Here is a 10,547-nt window from a genome sequence, read left to right as displayed (position 1 = left end):
AAGATAACTTCTAATTGATATGGAATATAATTCTGTCTCCTAAAATATATCAGTCAGATATCTTATACAAGTCTTCCAGTCTTCTAATTCTTTCCATGCATATCTTCTTTTGTTTTAGTCTCAATCTTCTACTTTAAATCAACTTCCTTCCTTAAATATAAGTCTTCCCGTACTTAAGTTCTGATATGACCTTAAGTTCTGATATGAAGTTCTGACTTCCAGTAAGTACTGATTCCAGTAAGTCCTGATATTTCCTGTTTGTTAAGATCTGAAAACTAAACATGAAACATATTAGACATGACATCTCAAATATATCTAACAACAAATGTGCTTAAATATTTGTTAATTGATTGAATATATTTTTAAATATATTTTGGATGATTTTTATTCTCATATTAATTATGTTTTACACTAATTTGGATATTTATTTAATAGATTTTGATGTTTTATTGTAGGTTACAAGGAAATTCTATACTTGGAAGGATTTAGAGCAAAAAGTCCTATTTTAGAGTGGAAATAGAAGAAAATTCGTAATATTGGACTACACGGGCTGTAAATACTGTTTGAGCCGTATCTAGCGATCCAGAAGTCCGATTTTGATGATCTTACAGTCCACGTGAAGCCCACGGGATTTTCTTTAATTCAGAGATGGTTCAGTAAGGAGAATCCAGCTGGAGCAGCTCAGAAACTGCAGAGAATAGACAACTACAATTTTTTATTACAAAATCCTACTCGATCTAGAATTCTCTTGATTTTATTATTAGCTAACAGCAGAGATACATACGTATGTACTATTACAGAGTTAGGGCTTTTAGTTTCTTCATCTCTTTCATAGCACTTTGTTCTAGCTTTAATATTAATTTATTCATTAATCTAAAGTTTAAGGTATTTCTATCTATTCTCATTTTATTGGTATCTCTTTTACATGGTGTGAATCATTATTTTATTGCTTTTACATCTAGCATGAGGGAGTAGTTTAATTCTAGGGTGCAAAGGGAAGCCATATTTGCACTATGAATATGCTTTAATTTGATTAGTAATTTAATGGATAAAAAGTAATTTTAGTCGATATGTTTTAGTACTTAATCTGTGTAATTGGACAATATCAAAGATTATCTGTATGCAATAGGGATAGTAGATCAAGAGATTTTACTCACTAGAGGAACGCGTACGATAGCAGAATTGAAAGTGAGAGCAGGAGCATCACTGGATTTCTGAAAGTGTTAATTCTTGGGAAAGATTAACTTTTACTTTAATTACTTGACCCACTAAATTGCTATAATTTTATGATTAGTTTGGTGTAAATATGGTGAACCTGCATCGCCCTAGACCTTCAGTTAATTGATTTAAAAACATATTTAATTTGCATCAGTAGTTAGTTAAAAAGCTTCAATATTCATTTTACTCTCAGAAATAATTCATAATAGTTAAATTGAAATTCTTAAAACTGTCTCCTTGTGGATACGAACTGAACTTGCCACTTTGTACTAGCAATAGACACAATGTGCTTACAATTAGATATAATTTTACACATCAAGTTTTTGGCGCCGCTGCCGGGGAGACGCCTAGTTTATATTGATTTTAGTTTGATTGTTTTAGATTATTTCCTTTGTCTCATTGGAGGTTTACTTCCAATTGAGGCATATTTCACTGCTTTTCCTTGTTTTAATTGTTGATGCGCAAGTCCACAAAAGAAGCAGAAGTAACTCCTCTTAGTCTGAATTTTGGGATTACTTGTCAGCAATATATAGATCGAGTAAGAAAAGAAAGGCATCAAAATCTCAGTGATTCAAAGATCATAATGGCAGAACTTCCTATTAAATCTTTGAAGAACTATTCATAACCCTCTCCAAGTGGTGTGCCTACTGGCCTTGCTATGCCAACCGTTGAAGCAACAAATTTTGAGATCAAACCGGCGTTGCTCACTATTATCCAGCAGAATCAGTTTACTGGTCTTCCTGTGAAGACCCTACACTTCATCAGCAAAGGTTTCAACAACTCAGCTCTACCATCAAACATCGGGGTGTCACTGTAGACCAACTAAAAGTCATGTTGTTCGGGTTTTCTCTTCGTGACAAAGCTCAAAAATGGTTGAAGGATATCAATGTGACTGAGTGGAATGCAATTGCTCAAGCTTTCTTAACTGAGTTTTTCCGACCGAATAGAACTGGCGACTTGATTGACAAGATGAGGGGTTTCAAACAAGAATATGGAGAGTCTTTTAAAGATGCTTGGGAGAGATTCAAAGATCTTCAACATGCATACCCTCATCATGGTCTTGAGAGGTAGTTTCTGATTAAATGCTTCTACAATGGTCTTGACCCTGAACAAATGGTACAGTTGATAATGTTGTATGTGGTGTATTTTCTAGAAAAAGGAGTTGATGATGCATATAACTTTCTTGCAAATTTAGTGACTTATCACTTCAATAACCCGAGAGAGCCTAAGAAGGATGGTAAACTTGAAGTGGAGGCTTATTCTCTCTTATCATCTCAGCTCATTGCATTAACTCAGGAGATTCATTCTTTGAAGACTTCCTAATCATTCGCTCCTCCTATGAGTATTAATGCATTGTCATCCATGGCTCCCATGAATAGTCCTGTTTGTGAAGTATGTGGCATTCAAGGCCACTTTGGTAATGATTGCTCGTACAATGTTCAAAATTCACAAAATTTTCAGATGGAGCTAGCTAATGTTTTTTCAGTATAATCCTTACTCCAACACTTATAATCCTGGTTGGAGAGATCATCCAAATTTCTCATATCAGAACAACAATGCTCAAAATCTTCTTATGCTTAATCAGCAACAATAGTATTAGAAATCTTATCAGAGTTCTCAACAACAACAACAGTATAGGCCTTCTCAGGGACCTATGAATCCTCCTAGATTTCAGAAACCTCCTCAAAATTATGCTCCTCAAGCTAGTCAAGCTGCACAGCCTGATCAGACAAATGAGATGCTGAAATTACTGATGCAAGAGATTAAAGATATGAAAGTCCATAACAAGATGATGAAAACTCAGATTATATAATTAGCTAGTTCTTCAACAGCAAGGCAGCCTGGCTCTTTACCTTCATAACCAACAAATCCGAAGGAGAATGTGAATGATATTTCTCTTAGGAGTGGTCTTACATATGATGATCCTTCAATGCCTATTACCGATGTGACTGATGAGAAAGAGAAGGACACCAGTAAAGATGACAATATGGATGATGTTGATCAAACAAAAAAGGGTGGAACTGAAGGAAGCAAGAAGGCTGAGAACGAGAAGATTGTAAATGATCCTCCACCATTTGTGCTTAAGTTTCTGTTTCCTAGTAGGATGAACAAAACTAAGGTAGATCAACAGTTTTTTAAGTTCATGACACTTTCAAGAATCTTGAGGTAATAGTTCCTTTCACATATTTAATTTCTCAAGTTCCATCATATGCAAAGTTTTTAAAGGATATTCTCACTAAGGAAAGATCTATTGGTGAGGTGGAGACAATTGCTTTTACTGAAAAGTGCAGTGCTATTTTATAAAATAAGTCTCCACCTAAACTTAAAGATCCCGAAAGTTTTTTGATCCCTTGTTATTTAGGTGCATTGTTTGTTGACAAAGCTCTATGTGACTTAGGCGCCAGCGTCTCTGTCATGCCTCTCTCAATTTTTTCAAAAAGTAAACATGGGAGAGTTAAAATGCACACAAATTATATTACAAATGGCAGACCATTACATAAAATAACCATTGAATGTTTTAGAGGAAGTGCATGTTAGAGCTGGAAAATTTTATATTCCTGTAGACTTTGTGGAGTTGGACATGGATGAGGATAGCCAAATTCCCATTATTTTGGGGAGACCACTCCTTTGTACTGCAAGTGCTGTCATATATGTGAAAAATGGGACTTTAACTTTGAGTGTTGATGATGATAAAATTACTTTTACTCTAACCTATACTCTGAAGTCCCCTTCGCTTGAGAATACTTGTTGCAGGATTGATATCATTGATGAAATTTTGCATGATGAGCTACCTCAAGTTTGGTTGAATGATGCGTTAAAAGCAGTGTTGATGCTTGAAGCTTCGGAAGGAGAAGGACATGCTGAAGTTGACTCGTTGATTCTTGAGTTAGATAGTAAGGCTGATTCAAGCCAAGGTTGTGAGGTAACAAATATTATTACTTCTTGTGATAAACCTCAGGTAAAGAAATTAGAGTTAAAGCCTTTGCCATCAAATCTTAAGTATGTGTATCTTGATGATAATGAGTCTTGTACTGGGATTGTTAGCTCTAATATAACTGATGGTCAAATTTCTAAACTTCTTACTGTGTTGCGTATGCAAAGAAAAGCAATTGGGTATAGTATTGATGATCTTACATGGATTAGCCCGGACTTTTGCATGCATAGAATTTATCTAGATGAAGATCATAAGCCTTGAATATAGGGATAACGCCGCTTGAACCCTAACATGCAAGAAGTTGTTAAACAAGAAATTTTTAAACTTTTTGATGCGAGCATTATTTACCCAATTTCTGACTCAAAATGGGTAAGTCTGGTTCAAGTAGTTCCTAAAAAAGGAGGAACCACAGTGGTTAAGAATGATAAATATGAATTAATTCCCACTAGAGTTATCACTGATTTGCGAATGTGTATTTGTTAGATATTGAATACAACACAGGGGGGTGAATGTGTTTTAGATATTTTTAAGCCTTTTTGAATTTGTTTGGTTGTATGAACAAAGCAGATACGAGATGTAGTTTTATTATGTTAGCTGAAATAAAACAGCAAACACAATATTTAAAAACTCACTTAATTTTGTATTAAAATTAAGTTAGGTCTTGCTACAAATCCCGGGTTCTTTTTAAGTAAAGAACTCCGCTTCTTTCTAGAGAGAATACAAGAGATATGAATCTGTTTGTTACTTGTGAACTAAGGACCCATGCATGCTTTATACACTAGCAACACGGGTTTACAAAACTTGCACTAAAAAACTAAACCATTTTTTAAAGCAACCTTTTTCTATTTTCATTTCTGGCCTAGCATATCTGTACAGAATCTTGTAGGTCTGTGACCATCCTTTGTCCATTTAATCTTGGCCCTTGATCTTTATTCTCCTTAGCTACTTTGTAGACTTTTCAATCTAGTTGATAGATTGTTTGTTGGCTGATAATGTTGAATTTTTATTTGTTTGCATCCCGTATTTGAGAGGCATATCGAGATCTCCAATTTATTATATAGAGAAGTGACATCTCGATAAGCATAATGGCTTATCGAGATCTCTATAGGTATATTTGACTTGTCGAGGTCTCTTGATATTTTCATGCTAAATGACTTGTCGCTATGTCTGAGATCTTTACATGTAGAATTGACTTATCGATATCTCAGAGATCTCTATATACATTTTGACTTATCGATATCTCTGAGATCTCTAATGATATTTTGACTTGTCGATATCTTTAATCTTCACATCTTCAATTTGACTTGTCGATATCTATGAGTTCTCTACATGCCGAAATGACTTTTCCATATCTTCAATCTTCATATCTTCATTTGAATTATCGATATCTTTGAGACTTCTCTATAAGCCATTTTGGACTTCTCGATAAGTCATTCTAGGAGTTCTCGAATGACTTCTCTATATTCCTTGATCTGTGACTTGTCGATATTTTGACTTAGAACATTTTTCATTAGAACAGATTTATTCAACTCCAAGCTTCTGTATCATTTCTCTAGGCATGATTTATCTTGATCTTCTTTAAGAGTTTAGTCATTAGGCTTGAACTATTTACAGAAAAATACTCCAGTCTAATCTTCTAACCATTTTACAGACTCAAGTAATAAAATACAAAATACAAAGTTAATTATCAACCAACTGAATCTTAGGGCTGTCAATTTTACTTAGTCTTGTTATTGTATAGGCATGTATTACACAACAATCTCTCCCAATTTGTGAGAAGATTGCTTATCTAAATTCATGCCTGATAAAAAGACTAACCCAAAGTTATAAGAAAAAATAAAATGATTACACAAAACTGACAGAATAACAAATACAACTTTTATATACTGAGTGATTATATGAGTTCAATAAGTACATTCATCACATGAATTCTCATAGCCTGATTATTTTTTAATGAGGTCCTTTAGATTTACAAGTACTTGAAGTTTCTGTATGATTTGAGTCCCTCTTAGAGCTTCCACAAGCTTGAGCCAATCATCCAATGAATAACCATTCAAGTAACCAACTCTGAATCTTGAAAACCTTCCAGCTTGTATGTTAAGAAATTGTCCATCCTTAGAAATTTTACTCATCCCCTTTGCCTTGAGCTCATTTGATCTTTGTTTAAACATATAAATTTCTTCTGCATACTTCCTATCCCTTTCTTCCTTTTTCTTTTCTTTCATCTCTTACTCTCAGCCATACACACATCACAACCTTCCATGCCCTGGTACTTGTATCCTTGTCCTTCATTAAGCTGATCACCCTCCTAAATTCTGTGGTTGAAAGTGTATCCATTAATTCCCTGCTAAGTAGAGTGAAGGAACCATTCTGATAATAGATTCTGACTTCTCTCAATATACACCCCAAATTTTGACCATTTTTCAGCTATTTGTTAAAAGTAGTCATCATCTGTGATGCACCAATTTAAAGGTAGAAAATCAGTCCGGTTAAAATAATTCCAGATAATCCCCTCACCAACTTGCAGCTTCTCTGGTTTTCTCCCAACAGTCTTGTAATGAGTCTTGATTGGTGGCTTAAATGAGGGTAGGTTTGAGATTTTCTTTAAGGTGGTTTGGCTAGAAGTGATTGGTATTTTGAGTAATGTGTTTGCAGTTTGTTTGTACAACAGTTTAGGCTTAGAGGTTAAAGGTGGTTTAGTGTTTGAGCTTGCAGGCTTAAAGGTTTGAGTAGGTTGAATCTTGACTTGCAATTCTTGGACATTTCTTTTCTTTGAATCGCCTTCTCCACCTTTTCTATTTGTTTTCCCATCATCATTCTTGTCATCCTGGCTCTTTCTTTTCTCTTTCACCTTGCTGCTAGTTTCCCTAGAAGACTAACTTGGATTTGAGCCAGAAGGTTTTTGATCATCTTTCTTCTGCTCATAATCATCCAAGTCATCCATAATACTGATTTTAATATTGGGCAATAAGGTTTCAGCATCTCTCAAGTATCTCCCCAATATCTTGATCATTTCCTCATCTACATCAGTCTTGTTCTACTTTGTCTTTAAATCAGTCTCCAGAGTCATTATCAGCTTCTTGTTTGCCATGACATTGCTTAGGGATCTGGAAATATTTGCAATGTTTGGTATATGGACAGATGTATGCCACTCCTTTGCTTGGTTGGAGATAAGCTTCTGGAAAAGTAGCTTCTTAAGCCTTTTTCAATTCAGTAAGCAAGAAAGTGTCTTCTTGAATCACTGTTAGGGCTAGAACACGCGCTAATATTCACACAAGTATACGCGATCGCAAGTAATATAGAATAAATTCTAGTTCGTTCCCACAGGGATAGGTTTTGGTTAATTTCAATCAATGTATTTATGCAACACCGGTATGGCTATTATCCAATGCTAAGACGAATAACAAATTAAGGATGTTTAACTAAGATTAATTAAGAGATTATAATAAATAACATAAACTAAGAGACTAAAGAGATTTGAATAATATATGACACAAATATGGGATTCTAACTTCATTAAATACTTCATTCAATAGCCTTTTTATTATTAACCTTAGCATGCAATGGTGATGACACTAATCAGATAACATAAAACTGATAAACGCCAACTTTCGTTGTACGAATACCATACTACCAGATATCCACAAAAGAGATAGAAGCTGAATAGACACCAATTATATTGAGACCCTATATGTCTATAGAATTTAATAACATAACGGTTTAATGCACAAGTTATCTATCATGATTACATTGGGCAAGTTATATGGTTAAAATTACCTAAGAATTATGCATATCAAATACATGAACCTATGCTAGCATGGCAAGTTCTAAACCTTAAAATCACTTTTGCTTCATTAAAGATTAACACACTATCTTATAAGTTCGTGACACTCATAAGAAGAATAAGCACAACCAAAACTAGGTTATCATACAATCACCACACACTAAGGCATCAAATTGAATTAACTAAAGAAATCCATAAATGAATCCGTTAGAACCCCACAATAACGATTAGCCTATAATCGGACTCATCATTAACATGAGTTCCGATAAAAGCATGGTATAATAAACATAGCCTTTATACTGAATAAATAATAAACCAAGTATGAAACAAGAGTATAGGTTCAAGAATAAGAAAACTAGCATCCAAAGTTACAACTCAAAATAAAGAATCATAAGTATAAACTAGATCTTCTTCGCCTTGGTTGAATTGTGCTCTACGGTCTTCTTACGCCTTCTCCTTAAGCTCTGGTACGTCGCCTTATGAAAAACGAACATAAGTTATGTATATATAGCAGCCCATGCAGAGTAGAAGTCCAACGGATCAAAATTCCATGCGAAATAGGATTTTAATTCCCGACCTGGCGCGGGCGCGCGTTGCTTCAGCGCGGGCGCGCTGACATTCTGCCTTACTAATGTGGCCGCGCGCTTCTTCAGCACGGGCGCGCCGTCTCTTTGGAAAAATTTATGACTTCTTCTTTTCTTGCTGAATTGAGTTCATCTTTTCACGAGCTTTTATCTAGGTACCATCCTAACACCAAATTAGCATTCAAATAATGCCAACTCACCTGTAATCCTGATAAATGTCTGAAATGCAAAAACACTACAAAAACACGTTAAAAACACTAACAACTCGAGTACAAAACATCAATCTAAAGCTTTACGGAGCGTTATAAAGTGTCATAAATGCCACTCAACATACCCCCAAACTTGAATCAATGTTTGTCCTCAAGCTCAGACTCAAAGAACAAGAAATAAAAATACATGAATGCAACTATATGAATGCAATGATCCCCATAGAATAACTAAACCAATCAACAAGCAACATCTCAACAAATGCAGTTATTCGCACAAAGATCAATCAAACCCCACAAATCAACTTAAAAGCCGGAAATGTGTGTGTGTGCAAATGCTTACAGATATACTATCATAACTAGATCAATAATCATGACTCACTAATCATCAAAGCAATCGCAAAGTTATAAATAGAATAAAAGCTAGACTCAAAATAACTTATAATACTTCTATTCTTATATCGTATTTACATGGATTCATGCTTTTATTCAAAACATAAAAACAACACAAATATGCTTATTTGACCATGTAATGAGTGAGGTCCACAAAAGACATATAATAATACCCAAGTAGCGAGCGTTGGGTTAGTGGATCCCAGACTATAAAAAGCCTTAGGTCACTAGGCACAAAGTCCCCTAGAACTTAATAACTCGAGTATTAAAGAGTCCACTCATGATCAATTATGCATCACAAATATATATATATATATATATATATATATATATTTTCTTTTTTCTTCTTTTTTTTCACAAATTTCTGAACGAGTGCGTTTCGCTCCATCTCGTTCAACCCTAGATTACTTATATAAAATGAGCTGGCTACTAGCCATTTGACACCTAGCCATAACAACTAGCAATGAAATCCAATTTTCTCTAATTTTTAAATATCCATGTTATTTTATCATTAAGAGAATATCCTAAATTCTAAATATAAATAAGCGATTAAACCTCGATAAACAAATAAATCATGACCACGATCTAGTTCTCAAGCAACCAATAAGACTTAGTGAAATACAATTGTCTCTAGCATGCAAATCAACTCGATAAGACTTAACATCACTAAATATGACATCACTACACTAGCATGAATATCACAAGTCAATCGGAAAAAATCATCTAAGGGATCATGTTATTATACAAATGCATGAAACTATATGAACAACTATTATAAAAACTATAAAAATAATAATAATAAAAACTTCTACAAGTCAAATATGCAAATATATGAACTAAACTAGCATGGATATGCAAACTATATGCGACTCACACAAAACACATAAATCCTTAACTACTGCCCCCAAACTTAAAATATTCACTATCCTCAGTGAAGGTAATGGCAAGGAATCAGGCATACCTAATCAGAACCAGGATCAACGCCCTCAAGGGGTGGAGTGTTAGGAGTGTCTAGAGGTGGATACACCGAGTCCTCACCGAATACTGGCCACTGGATGTCAATTCATGTGGCTCTAAAAGCAGTCCCCAATGCCTGGATGAGGTCATGTGCAAACCTGCTATGGATGTCATGCATCGTATCCATCCTCATATCTTGACGCCTATACTGCATCGTACTCAAACAAGCACTGCCTTTGTGCTTCCTCCTGCTACTGCTACGATCCCAAAGGACCAACCTCATCTCCCAACTGAGCTCTCCAAGCTGCTCGACGAGCCTGCGAAGTCCCGCTAGTATAAGTCTGATCCGCTGGCCTTCCACCTGACATATGGTCATAAGAATAACCAATCCCCTTAGGATCGGGCTTCCCACCATACCACTCTGTCATATTCAACAATGTCAAACTATCAATCGGAGCACTAGGGAGCTG

The 10,547-nt window shown here is 35.0% G+C and overlaps 1 non-coding gene across 1 annotated transcript; it reads right to left on the bottom strand.

Annotated features, from left to right (window-relative positions):
- Positions 1-2,172: 2,172 nt before the first annotated feature.
- LOC141715799 (small nucleolar RNA R71) lies at positions 2,173-2,278 on the bottom strand. The gene has a single exon (XR_012572548.1). It is a non-coding gene; the product is annotated as a small nucleolar RNA R71 (small nucleolar RNA).
- Positions 2,279-10,547: the final 8,269 nt, after the last annotated feature.

This window comes from Apium graveolens, chromosome 3, assembly GCF_009905375.1.
Source record: "Apium graveolens cultivar Ventura chromosome 3, ASM990537v1, whole genome shotgun sequence".
Classification (NCBI taxonomy): Eukaryota; Viridiplantae; Streptophyta; class Magnoliopsida; order Apiales; family Apiaceae; genus Apium; species Apium graveolens.
This window is presented reverse-complemented; position numbering and strand designations above follow the sequence as displayed.